Source organism: Pseudopipra pipra, chromosome 2, assembly GCF_036250125.1.
Source record: "Pseudopipra pipra isolate bDixPip1 chromosome 2, bDixPip1.hap1, whole genome shotgun sequence".
In the NCBI taxonomy this organism is placed as follows: domain Eukaryota; kingdom Metazoa; phylum Chordata; class Aves; order Passeriformes; family Pipridae; genus Pseudopipra; species Pseudopipra pipra.
Window position 1 is genome coordinate 73,954,388 of NC_087550.1, and position 12,167 is coordinate 73,966,554.

General features: G+C 37.1%; 1 long non-coding RNA gene across 2 annotated transcripts in view; it reads left to right on the forward strand.

Moving 5' to 3' along the window:
- LOC135409874 (uncharacterized) overlaps window positions 1-11,664 on the forward strand; it is a 52,814-nt gene extending 41,150 nt beyond the window's left edge. Inside the window, exons 3-5 of one of the 2 annotated variants that reach the window (XR_010428403.1) lie at window positions 3,356-3,593; window positions 3,707-3,811; window positions 10,904-11,664. This is a non-coding gene — a long non-coding RNA (uncharacterized LOC135409874). The remainder of the gene's footprint in view (window positions 1-3,355; window positions 3,594-3,706; window positions 3,812-10,903) is intronic. The other variant, XR_010428404.1, reaches the window with a different exon arrangement.
- Window positions 11,665-12,167: the final 503 nt, after the last annotated feature.

Genomic DNA, 12,167 nt, shown 5'->3' on the forward strand with positions numbered 1-12,167 from the left:
TTATGGCAAGGTTTTCTACATTTCATATTTGTAATACCAGCAGTACTTGGCCAACCTCAGTGTGATCTGTAGTCAATTCTTGACTCTGCTGTCAGCTCGGGGAAGGTAGTGCAAGAAAAGAGGTGTGCAGTCAGAATCAAATATTGGCTTCAAGCTGACATCAGCTTTTGCCCACAAGCAAAGTTGGGGGCTAGCTTTTGGATCCTTCAGTACTCTGCCTACGAGGGGGTCCAATAACTGAGTCCACCTCTTGTATCTGCCATACCTGTGCACAGGTACAGTATAACATTGACTTCCATCTATTTCTATACAGGAATACAAAGGTTTCTATGATGCTATTACTGCATATACGTATTTGAAGCCTGGGCTGTGGCATCAATGTGGCAGAAGTATACAAAAGATTGGCACAGGTTGCTAAGTGTTAGGAAGGTGGGACTGGATAAGAGTAGAGATACTACTTAATAAAGACAGAATGATGGTAGATATAAGAAAGTGAAGTAATTATTTGAATTGTTGTGAAGAAATAAAATATTATGTTACGAGACAAAAGACAAATGATACAGAACCTGTTTCCTGTAGCCATGTTTATTGGCTGACACAGAGGTGTGTGCTCCTGTTGTTGCTTCACGGTTGGTACTTATTTCTGGGATCTTTCGCTAACAAAGCCCAGATAAACTATTTCTGGGAAGTTCATTTTACAGCAACTTGTATTACCAACAAAGGTTGTTATGTTTCTTTAAAATGGAGTCCAGCTTCAAAACAGAAAATGGTGCAATATATAGATGCCACTGAATTGTTCTAAACTGGAAATTTCGAAGAAAAATCATACAGTCATAGAATATCCTGAGTTGAAAGGGACTTACAAAGATCACTGAAGTCCAACTCTTTCCCCTGCACGGGACAGTCCCAAGAATCACACCACATACCTGAGAACATTGTCCAAGTACTTCTTGAATTCTGTCAGGCTTGGCGCTGTGACAACTTCCCTGGGGAGCCTGTTCAAGTGTCAGCCACACTCTGAGTGAAAAATATTACCCTAATATTCAGCCTAAACCTCCCCTGACACAACTTTATGCTGTTAAAATATTTTCTTTTACTTGGAAAAAGGGACCTGGAGAGGGGGACATCTATGCTCTCTCAAAGGGCATTTAGTAGACTTCCAGAAAGTACTGCTAAGAGAAAGGTGTTTCTATGGGAAAAGAATGAAAAGATGAGATGGTAGAAGATGTGGTTGTTGAGCATAAGAAGCTGGGGAGAAAAAGAACTACACCAAAAAAACAAGTAAAACAAATGAACAAATATTTTGGAATAAGAAGTTCAGTATTTCAGCTAGTTTTTTAAGTAGTCTTGGAAAAACTGTAAGTGTTATGCTTCAAAGCACCCTTTAGAACAAATAGGAAGCAAATCTTACACAAATATATAGGTAGAAAAGAATTCACCATTAGCATAACATAAATCCTAATGGTCTAATTCAAGAATCACTATAAATCTAGATCTAATTTTTACAGAAAATGAAGCATAATAATGCAGTTAAAATGTTATGCACACACTTTGTTCCTACCTCTTTTCCCTACGTTACAATCACACTTCCACTGCCTTAGTCCTGAGGCCTTGTAAATTCACTAAAAACTAATGGCCTGTTACTAGCAATAGCAATACTGTATTACGTGCCTCTGTGGTTACGAATAAATCATTCCAGGATTTAGGTGTAAATATAATAAGCAAACTTTGCCTTGTCCTTTTCTTGCCCAAGGAAATAATTTCTACAGAAGAGTGTGAAGGGCAGAAGCAGAATGACTTTTATAGACCATCAGTGCCTGGAACCCAGGCTGAGAGAGAGACTGTATTAAGATTTTAGAGGGGTGGAAATGAAAGAGCTTTTGCTGTTGAAAGGACAAATATCACTCTTGTGGTAAGGACTGCTAAATGAAATAAAGTAAAGTAAACCAAAGCAAAATAAAATAAAAGCCTTCAATATCTGAAAAGAGGACAGGAGATGTTGAAACCTGTCACCCATGACTATGTAATATTTTTGTTTCTCATAATCAAGACAATGAGAATACACTGAAATACGCTGCAGATTTTAGAAAGTATAGCTTGTCTGTTTCAGAGGCCTGTTTCAATCTGATTTGTTTTTGTCTAATTTGCATTACAGAATTGAAAGTCTTTCATACTACAATGCCTCTCTTCAGCTGAATGGAATAATTCATTAATTTGTTGAAGCTCTCTTCATTTAAGATTAGAGCAGAATAATGTTAACAGATAGTTCATTTCTTATAGCTCTACTGCTAAGCACTGAAAAGTCTTGAAAATAATGTAAGTACACTTTATAGTATCTGTTTTGAATTCAAGAACAAATTTGAGTCAGATGGCTTTTGATTAAATTCATTTTTATGCAGATGACTCGCACTCCTACAGCCCTCTCTCAGGTTGCCATTATTCAGGTGAGAGGAGGAATTGTGTAAATATATGCATTGTACATTTTTAGTAACACAACAATAATTCTAAGAACTGAAAGACTGACTTAGAAGGAACAAAGTTAATTTCAGTTTACTCCTCATAAGTTAAAAACAATAACTCCCAATTTCCCTGAGAATTTCCTAATTTAGCAGGGTATAGATTTGTACAGATTAAAGAAATGGAATCTTTTCCAGACTTTTTTTCTGACCAGTGACACAGCTTCAAAAATGTGAAGTCACAGGAAGGTATGAAAGATGCATGTGTGCACACATGAGGTAATATTTGGTAAGGACACTCATCTGAGAACAAGGAGTTCTGGTACCTTCCTACTAGTATTCTCATGCAATACCTAAGCTTCTCAGTGCAGTTACAGAGCTAATCAGTTTTACCTCCTGACGTCTAGTACAAACTGCATAACATTGTTACAGCAAATGAGAAGTTGGATATACAATAAAGACATTGCTTCTGTGTGAGAGGTGGAACTGTCGCTGTAGTCAAGAGCACCAGCTCTCTCTGGAGGAGGAATCAAGAGTCAAAGGAGAAGCAAGGGAGTGTACAATAATGAAATACAACTAGGGGGGAAAATTTAAGAGTATAATGAGTTCCATCAAAGGTAGTAGAACAAAACAGATAAAAAACACCAAGACAGGCCATTCTTCTAATAGAATCAAATGATAGTAAATCAGAATTCGTACTGTAAAGCACTGAGGAGAGATGTCACAAAAAAATTTATAACAAGTATAAGACACCATATGTTCCCATGTTTAAAGGTAAAACTTGTACTGGGTCTGGCTGGGATGGAACTAATTTTCTTAAAAGCAGCTCAAATTGTGCTGTGTTTTGCATCTGTAGCTAAAACAGTCTTGATAACACACCAGCGTTTTATCTATTGCAGAGCAGTGCTTGAACAACATCAAGACCACCTCTGTTTCTTACTCTGCTGTCCCCTGGCGAGAATGCCAAAGGTGGGTGAGAGTTTGGGACCAGACACAGCCAGGACCACTGACCTCAGCTGACTAAAGGAATATCCCATACTGTGTAACATCACACTTACCAATAAACTGAGGAGCAGTCTTTCCAAAGTACCATTAGAGTCTGTATGAGGCCAGTCATTGTTCTGCTGGTAGGAGGTGGTAAGTGCTTGCCTCTTCAACACTTGTTTTTGTTTTTTTTTCTCTCTCTTTCCTTTTTCTTTTAATCTGTCTTCATCTCAACTCATGAGTTTTTCTTGCTTTTGCTCTTACAGTTTTCTCCTTCTTTCCTCTGGGGGCAAGGAGTGAGTGAGCAGCTGGTGCTTAGTTGTTAGCTGGGTCAATCCACCACAGAAGTGAAAGTGAGCTGGAATAAAAAGGTGACATTCAAGAGAGATTCTGTTAGAAATTATGTTAGTCTTGTGTGCTTCTACTGACATGAGGAAGAATGTTAATAAAATTACTAATTTTAAGGAAGCTGTTGGGGCAATGAAACATAGATTATACAGAACTGTAAAATGATAAAAAATAAGTTACGTGAAATAGCAATTTTTTAAAAATGAAAACACATTGAGCGAGATAGGAATAAAAGATATGGAACTGACAGAAAGAAGGCGAATATGAACTCACACAGAATCTTATTTTATTACAGTCTTTCACTATAAAGTGTTCTTTCTACTTTCATGCTGATTTAAAACTCATGTAACTTCACTGAAATAATACAAAACAAGTTCAATGCTTTTAAAGATTATACAATTTAACATATTATGGAGAAAGATATTTTTATTATGCCTACACTATAGTGTATATGTGGACTATGTATCATACAAATAATATATATATGCATGTACACGTACTGCATGTACACATTATGTAGTAGATAATGTATATACACATTCTACACACATATTTAGTATGTGTATATGTATACAAATGATAAATAGAGATATATATATATATAGATAAATAGATATATATATATATCTGTGTGTATACATATTATATGAATAATGTACATATTAAAAAAGCATAAGTAGATGACAGTCACCTCTGCCTTTGTTTTTGGTTGGGGGGTTTTCTAGTTTTGGTGAGTTTGGTTTTGTGGGGTTTTTTGCTTCTTTGTGGTGTTGTTGTTGTAGTTGTTGTTGTTGTTCCAAGACCCTCTTCATCTTGAATAAATGCATGGCTAATCTTGTTCATCCAAAGCTTTTGTAACAGCAGAGAGTACATCTGCCTAGAGAAGGAGGATAAATTCTCCTTAAAACAGACAAAAGGAAAAGGGGAAAGGAGAAAGGGGAAAGGGGAAGGGGGAGGAGAAGGAAGGGAAGGGAAGGAAATTACTCTCTCATCCTTTCATTAGGGGTCAATAATGACTTCAGCAATATTGTGTCACAGTTACATATAGTGTATTGGTAATAAAAATAAAATAGCTTAAAACAGCAATAAGAAAAAAACAAGTAAACAAAAAGAAATAAAACAGAATATAAGCAAACCATTTATACTGTCTTTTGAACATTTTCCATAAGTCTTTTTGTGGATTGCTGTATATCACTACAACTTGCAAATGCATCTACACAGAATGCAGTGGATTGGAGAGTGACTTCCAGGCTAAAACACTTACTGTAGTTGTTGCTGAAATGCTAGCTCTAGGAAGCTCTTCCACTGTCTTTTTGCTGAGCTGCACCAGATCTTGAATGACACAGAAAGAGCAGATAGTCAGCATAATTCTCTGAGGCAACTTCCAGTGATCACACTTACAACTGTCTGATTCCTCATCTTAGGAGAGCCTTGAAACCCAGACCACTCAAGCAGCATTAATGTCACCAATCTTCTAAGACCAAGACTGCTTCTGCAACTCCAGGCAATTTTTAGCCTGTGTTATTTTCAAATCCAGTAAATAAGTAATTCAATAGTTGTTCACCATAACTTCCAGAACTATGAATAATAACTGCTAAATATTAGGTCCATCTATTCCATCTTGTTATATCTAATCACCACGTCTATGTTTGGTAGAGTAAATTTTCTGTTGTGGAGAAGAGAGTAGATGAGCAATTAATACTTTCCTATTTTTGTTGGTTTAGAATACCTTTCAAATAAACACCTTTTCTCTCCTCCTAGTCCTCTCTCCCACTATGAAAGTAAATTCCTTAAAATTGATATCAAAGAATCTGAACTCAGATTTTTTTCCAACAATGTTCTTCATATTTGGTTCCAGATGCAACTAATTTTTCATCCAACCTGGCAGGTGCAGCCCTAAGAGGCTGCAATTGAGCTCCGAGGATATATTTCAAGACCATAAAGCTGAATATCCACAGTTCAAACTGACTTGATATTGAGAAATATCTTTATTACACAGGGGCTTTTAAGTCCTCAGACTAAATAAGGTAAACACTACAGTGCTTCTCTCACATGAACTCCTGCTGATTGTTAGGGAGTTTCTAAATCTGGTTTTGGTTTCTTCATTTGTTTGTTTGGTTTGGTTTTTTGGTTGGCTTTTATTCATTTTCTATAATAAATGTTAAATTTAGTTTTTTTATTGGAAGACTATTTCAAAAGATCTGATCTGTATTTTCTGATCTTAAACATCCAACTGACCAGTCAACACAGAACCTTTTGCCACTTAAAATAACCCACTGTTTCAAAACAAGGACCTTTGCCAAAAATATCTGCAGTATATTTTAAGGATTATAAGGATTCTGTCACTTTGAGAATTAGTGAGCCATAACATCCCCTGCATCAAAGCAGGCGCTAGCATTTTCCAAGTGCATATGGTTCTGCAACAACAGAAAATTAATTTTCTTCAGATTTGTTCTCTTTCTACCCATGTCTCTATTTGAGCACAATTTCTTTTGCAAAATAGTAATGATCTGTTTTTCTGTATAAGCTAACACATTTTTTTCTTTATTTATCTATATTTGATGATGGGGATAGTAACTGCTAAATATACACAGTACTTGGAAATTCTTGATTAAATGTCTTATGAGCATTTCAGAGCATTTCATAGAACCACAGAATGGTTCAGGTTGGGTCAGGTCACAGTGGGTTACATCCGGTCCAACCTCCCTTCTCAAGCGGAGTCATCCTAGAGCACATTGCACAGGACTGTGTCCAGATGGTTCTTGAACATCTCCAGGCAGGGAAAATCCACAACCTTTCTGGTCAATCTGCTCCAGTGGACAGTCACTCACACAGTAAAGAAGTTCTTCCTCATATTCAGGTGGAACTTCTCGTGCATCTCTGCCTGTTGCTTCTTGTCCTATTGCTTGACACCACCAAGAACAGCCTGGCTCCATTCTCTTGACACTCTCTTTTCAGATACTTATAGATCCTGATGAGTTCCCTTCTCAGTCATCTCTTCTTGAGGCTGAACAGGCTCAGGTCCCTCAGCTTTTCCTCATAAGAGGGATGCTCCAGACCCTTGATCATCTTTGTAGCCCTCCACTGGACCTGCTCCAGGAGCTCCATGTCTCTCTTGTACTGAGGAGCCCAGAACTGGACACAGGACTCCACATGTGGCCTTACCAGGGTTGAGTAGAGCAGTAGGATCACCTCCCTTGACCTGCTGGCACCCCAGAATACCACTGGCTTTCTTGGCCACAAGGGCACACGATTGGTAATTGACAGCTTGTTGTCCACCAAGACCTCCAGGTCATTCTCTTCAGAGCTGCTTTCCAGCAGCTCAGCTCCTGTAGTGGTGCCTGGGGTTATTCTTTCTCCGTGTCCTAGTTTCAGCCAGGATTTTAGTGTCCACCTCATGTCATTGCCAGGGGCAGGGTTCTCCAAGGTGTGCTCTCTGGCTTCTCGGAAGAAGGGTGTGGTTTCCAGTTGAAAAAACCCTGGGGCATCGTCTACCTTTGTTCATTGTCTCAGGTTTGGTGAGTATTTTGCATGTGAATCATCCTCCCTTCTACTTTGTTATTTATATTGTTACTGTTCATTTTCTTATTGCGTTGCTGTTTCCAGTAAATTGTTCTTATCCCAACCCGTGATGTTCCCCTTTTGTGCCTCCAATTCTCAACTCCATTGCACTGGAATGGAAAGCGGGAGGGGAAGGGGGCAGCGAGCCAGCGGCATCCGGTTTGGGAGAGTCTTAGTGGGGGCATTGAATTGAGGAGTACCATTCCTAAATTGTGACAATCAGGTGCAGGGTCATGCATTTGCACTTATTGAATTTTAGTAGGTTCTTCTCTTTCCATCTCTCCAATCTGTGGAGATGTTTCTGGAGCACTGTACTCTGGGGTATCAGCCATTTCTACCAGCTTTGTGTCATCAGCAAACTTAAGGAGGAGTCATCTACCCCTTCATTCAAGCCATCGATGAATAAGTTAAATAATATAGAATCTTGAGGGCCACCACTAATGGCAAACCTCCAACTAGACCCTGTGCCACCATTTACGACCCTCTGGGAACTGTCATTCAGCCAATTTTCACTCCACCTCACTGTCCACTCACCCAGTCTATACTTCCTGAGTTTGCCTATGAGGATTTGTTAGAGACAGTGTTGAAATCCTTGTTGAAGTCAGGGTAGACAATATCCACTGGTGTCTCCCTCATCCATCCAGGTAGTTGTTTCATGATGTAAGAAAATCAGGTTGGTCACTTATGATTTACTTTTAGTGAACCCATGCTGTCCACTCCTTATCATCTTCTCGTCATCTATGTGGATAGAAATGGCCTCCAGAATGAGGTGCTCCATCACCTTTCCAGGGATTGAGATGAGGCTGACTGGCCATGAGTTCCTTGGGTCATCCTTCTTGCCCTTTTTACAGACTTGAAGTCATAGAATAGAATCATAGAATAGAATCATAGAATCATAGAATAATTTGCTCTACTTCCAGTCCTCAGGCACCTCTCCTGATCACCACAACCTTTCGAAGATGATCCTGAGCAACCTTGCTATGGTGTCTACCAGCTCCCTTTCCACTTGTGGATGCATCCCATCATGGTCCATGGACTTGGCGATGCCAAATTTGCCTAGGAGTTCTTAACTCAATCCAACTGAACCAAGGGAAAGTCTCCCTTCCAACATTCCTTCACCCTGGTCTCTTGGGTCAGAGATTTCTGAGGTCTGATCTTGTCAGTGAAGACTGAAGCAAAGAAGGCATTCGGTAACTCTGGCTTCTCTGCTTCCTCTGTAACCAGGGCCCTTCCTCCACTTAGGAACGGGCCCACATTATCCTTTGTTTTAATTTTGTCTCATTTCTACTTACTCTGACAACTTCTCTGTATTCATTCCAAGATTTTCCAACTCTTTTTTATACAAAAAAAGAAGTCCATCCACATCCCCCTAACCACCGAGGGCAGCAAATTTCATATTTCTCTGCAGTGCTGAAAATACTTGAGCTGACACTAACAACCTGCACTGAATAATATCTTCTACAAAATATATTCCCAGTTGCATTTGGATATTGAGGTCAAATATAATGTTTTTCCCTTAGAGTATCAGTTTCACACATATTTAAATCATGAGGATGGTCTTTCTCTCTTTCCTTCACACATATGCGTTGCACTAAGCACATTGGAGCAATCTCACACTGAGATATCTAGACATTATTTCAACATTATGATTGTCAGTGCAAGCTGGAAGGCAATATCGTATTTTCTAAAATTATATAATTCAATCAATCAATCAGACTTCTGATAATAACTGACCAGGGTAAAGATTATGACTCATTGTCTTAAACAGATGACTGACAACCACTGACATTGCTCCTTAATATAAAAGTAGAAAACTGAAGGAATATTTTCTTCCTGAAATTTGACAATATTGCAGTTAAAATTTTGTCAGTTTTGATAGTGGCAGAAACTGTGTCTAGCTTCAGAAATCCTTTGGATCTGTTTTTCTCAGCTGCCTTGCACAAGCTGAAAATGAACAGAATATTGAAATCAACTTTAAGCCAAACATGAATGCTATGTGACTTTATATACAGATCTTAATACAGATTTTTAAGAGAGCATTTCTATTGCTGTTCCCAGTTGTCCTACTTTACTTACATCATATTAAAAAAATATAAGCATGCTGATGTTTACTTTTCTGTCTCATGGTGTGTTTTCTAACAATTCATGAAGTGATTAATCTTTTCAAAACAGTCTTAACCTAACTCTCTCACACTGACTTTTGTGAATTAGGCCATCAAAGAGATTTTAAAAATACTAGCAAAATGGAATTTGCCTCTCAGTAATTAACTCTGAAAAGGAAAAAAAAATGGGGGGAGGAGTGTCTTTGTAATCATTGCTGAATTCCCATTTCAAGGTACAAGTTTTATCCAAGCACTGCTGCAAAGTTATTCTTTAAAACTCCAAGTGCTTTTTGAGTAGTTTTAGTACTTGCTTTTCCTTTTCACTTAACCTAAACATTTGAAAAACTATCCTACTCTTTTATACTTCATCTTAAATCTCTTTGAAGACTAAAATTTTAGTGATGTGAAGATTTTTTTATCCACTATGTGCTTTTTTCATTTTTCACTTTAACACTCTTTGGAAAACTTCATTCCATGTGTAAAGTGTTCTATAAATCTGGTCATCTTGATTGATCTCATCACATTATTGTGTTAATTTTAATGTTTTCAATTTAAAACTATTATACTTTTCATTTCATTGTAATGTAGTGTCAACAAATTTTATTTTACGATCTGTCTAAATTAATTTATGAGACACTTTTTCAGATTGAAATAGAAATATATTGCACTACTAGATGAAGTAGTTTCCTTCTGGTTGTTTAGATCTACAAAACCACGTAAAACTGTGTCAGGAGTGATATACAGCTGCCATTAGAAAAATCCCTAAGATTTTATAGGCATCTTCTGGCACTAGTACTAACTCGTGAACTTTCTTAATAAACTCCCAAATGATGTTTATTTGTATCTTGTACCATCATAGAGCATTGACAATTGAAGATGAGAAAACAATTCACTAGATACTGTTTTGTAACTTTTTCACATTACGTTTAATAAAAAATAAGTTCAGTTAAAGATTTTGTTTTGTCCTAATATTATATTTTACTTAGTTGTCATTTGAGATTACAAGACAGGTTGAGGTTACAGGTAGATTTTTTTTAAATCTCATGATCACTTTCTTTCAATAATTTACACTAACACTTCTTTATTAGTAATTTAAAATTTCACATATTTACATATATGCGTATATATTATATACAGAGTTTTCTGTATATTTATGTCTTAAATATGGGTTAGTATTTTTTAATAGAGAAAATACAATATGAAGAGTTAGGCAATTACTGAAACAGAACATTTGGAAAACTTGAGTTTACAGGTGCATTGATTCATAAACTTCACTAGTCACTGTTGAAACATCTTTACAAGATATACTAAAACAAAAAAATCATGTAAAATCGTATAAGACTTATAGAAGTGTGACCACTGTTCTACACAATAATATCTGAATACATTCAAGCATTACTTAGTCATTTTCATTTCATTCTTCACTGAGCAACTGTATAATTTTTTTCACAGAACTACAGAGCAGCTGAGGTGACAAGGCACCTCTGGAGATCATCTCAGCCAAATTCCCTGTTTACAGCTAGGTCAACCAGAGAAAGCTACTCTGGGTTGTGTTCATTTATGTTTTTAATATCTCCAAGAAGGAAGACTTCACAAACTTTCTGGGCAATCTTTATCAGTAATCAATCACCCTCAGTAAAAGAGTGATTCCTAATGTTCAGGTGTCACATCCTGTGTTTTAGTTTGTGCCAACTGCTTCTACTCCTGACACTGGGTACCACTGAAAAGAACCTGGCTTCATACTCTTTGCACTCTCCCTTTAGGTGTTTATTAATGTTGATGAGATCCCACAGAGCCTTCTCTTGTCCAGGCTGAAGACTTACTCTCCCTCAGTCTCTTCTCACAGGACAAATGATCACTTGAGCATCTTCATGACTCTTTTCTGGACTCACTTGATCTGCATGTCTCTCCAGGGAGCCCAGAACAGGAGACAGCAGTCCAGGCATGGCCTCACCAGAGCTGGGTAGAACTGCTTTACTTTTTTAAAGGATTTTGGACTTGAATGTGAAACTTACATCTTTGTCAAATAGTTTACCTTCAGCAACCCAAACTTTGCAAATTTTTTGTACATCCTACGAACAAAGGACAATAGATAGTGAGTATATGGGAGCCCATGTAAAAAAAGAAACTGTAAGAAAACACATCAATGGAAAAGATCTTTTTATGGAGCGATAAGATTGTATGACAGATGATCTTAGTAAAATACTATTCTTTAAAGATATGTATATTATATTCTTATATATATTCTTATGATTCTCTGGAACATAAGACAAACTGTAACAATTATCACTGTCATCCACTAGCTTAGGTACTGAAGGTTTGGGTGCAGTTGAGCTTTACTTTGAAATAAAATCAAGGAAAGCCCCAAAACTCTAAATTTCAGAGTTGTTGTTTTCAGAGATTTTCAGTATGTTTGTGTAACTTCATGAGTGGTCAAGTTTTGTTGAAATAAAATGCAGTCTGTGAGTGTTAAACTTCTGTGGTTATTCCCTATTGCCATTTTTCATTTCAGAGGAGGAGAGCTTACCTACGTGATCTTTTTGTTTGTGATTGCATTAATGAAGGTCTTAAATAAGCAAATAGATGATGAGCAACAAATTAAAAAATAATGCATCTGTCCACATGAAAAATGAATACTTTTAATAAAAATAATAATTCCTTAAATATTTGTGAGAAGAGAGTATTTAGGTAGGACTATCCAGAAAAGAAACAATAA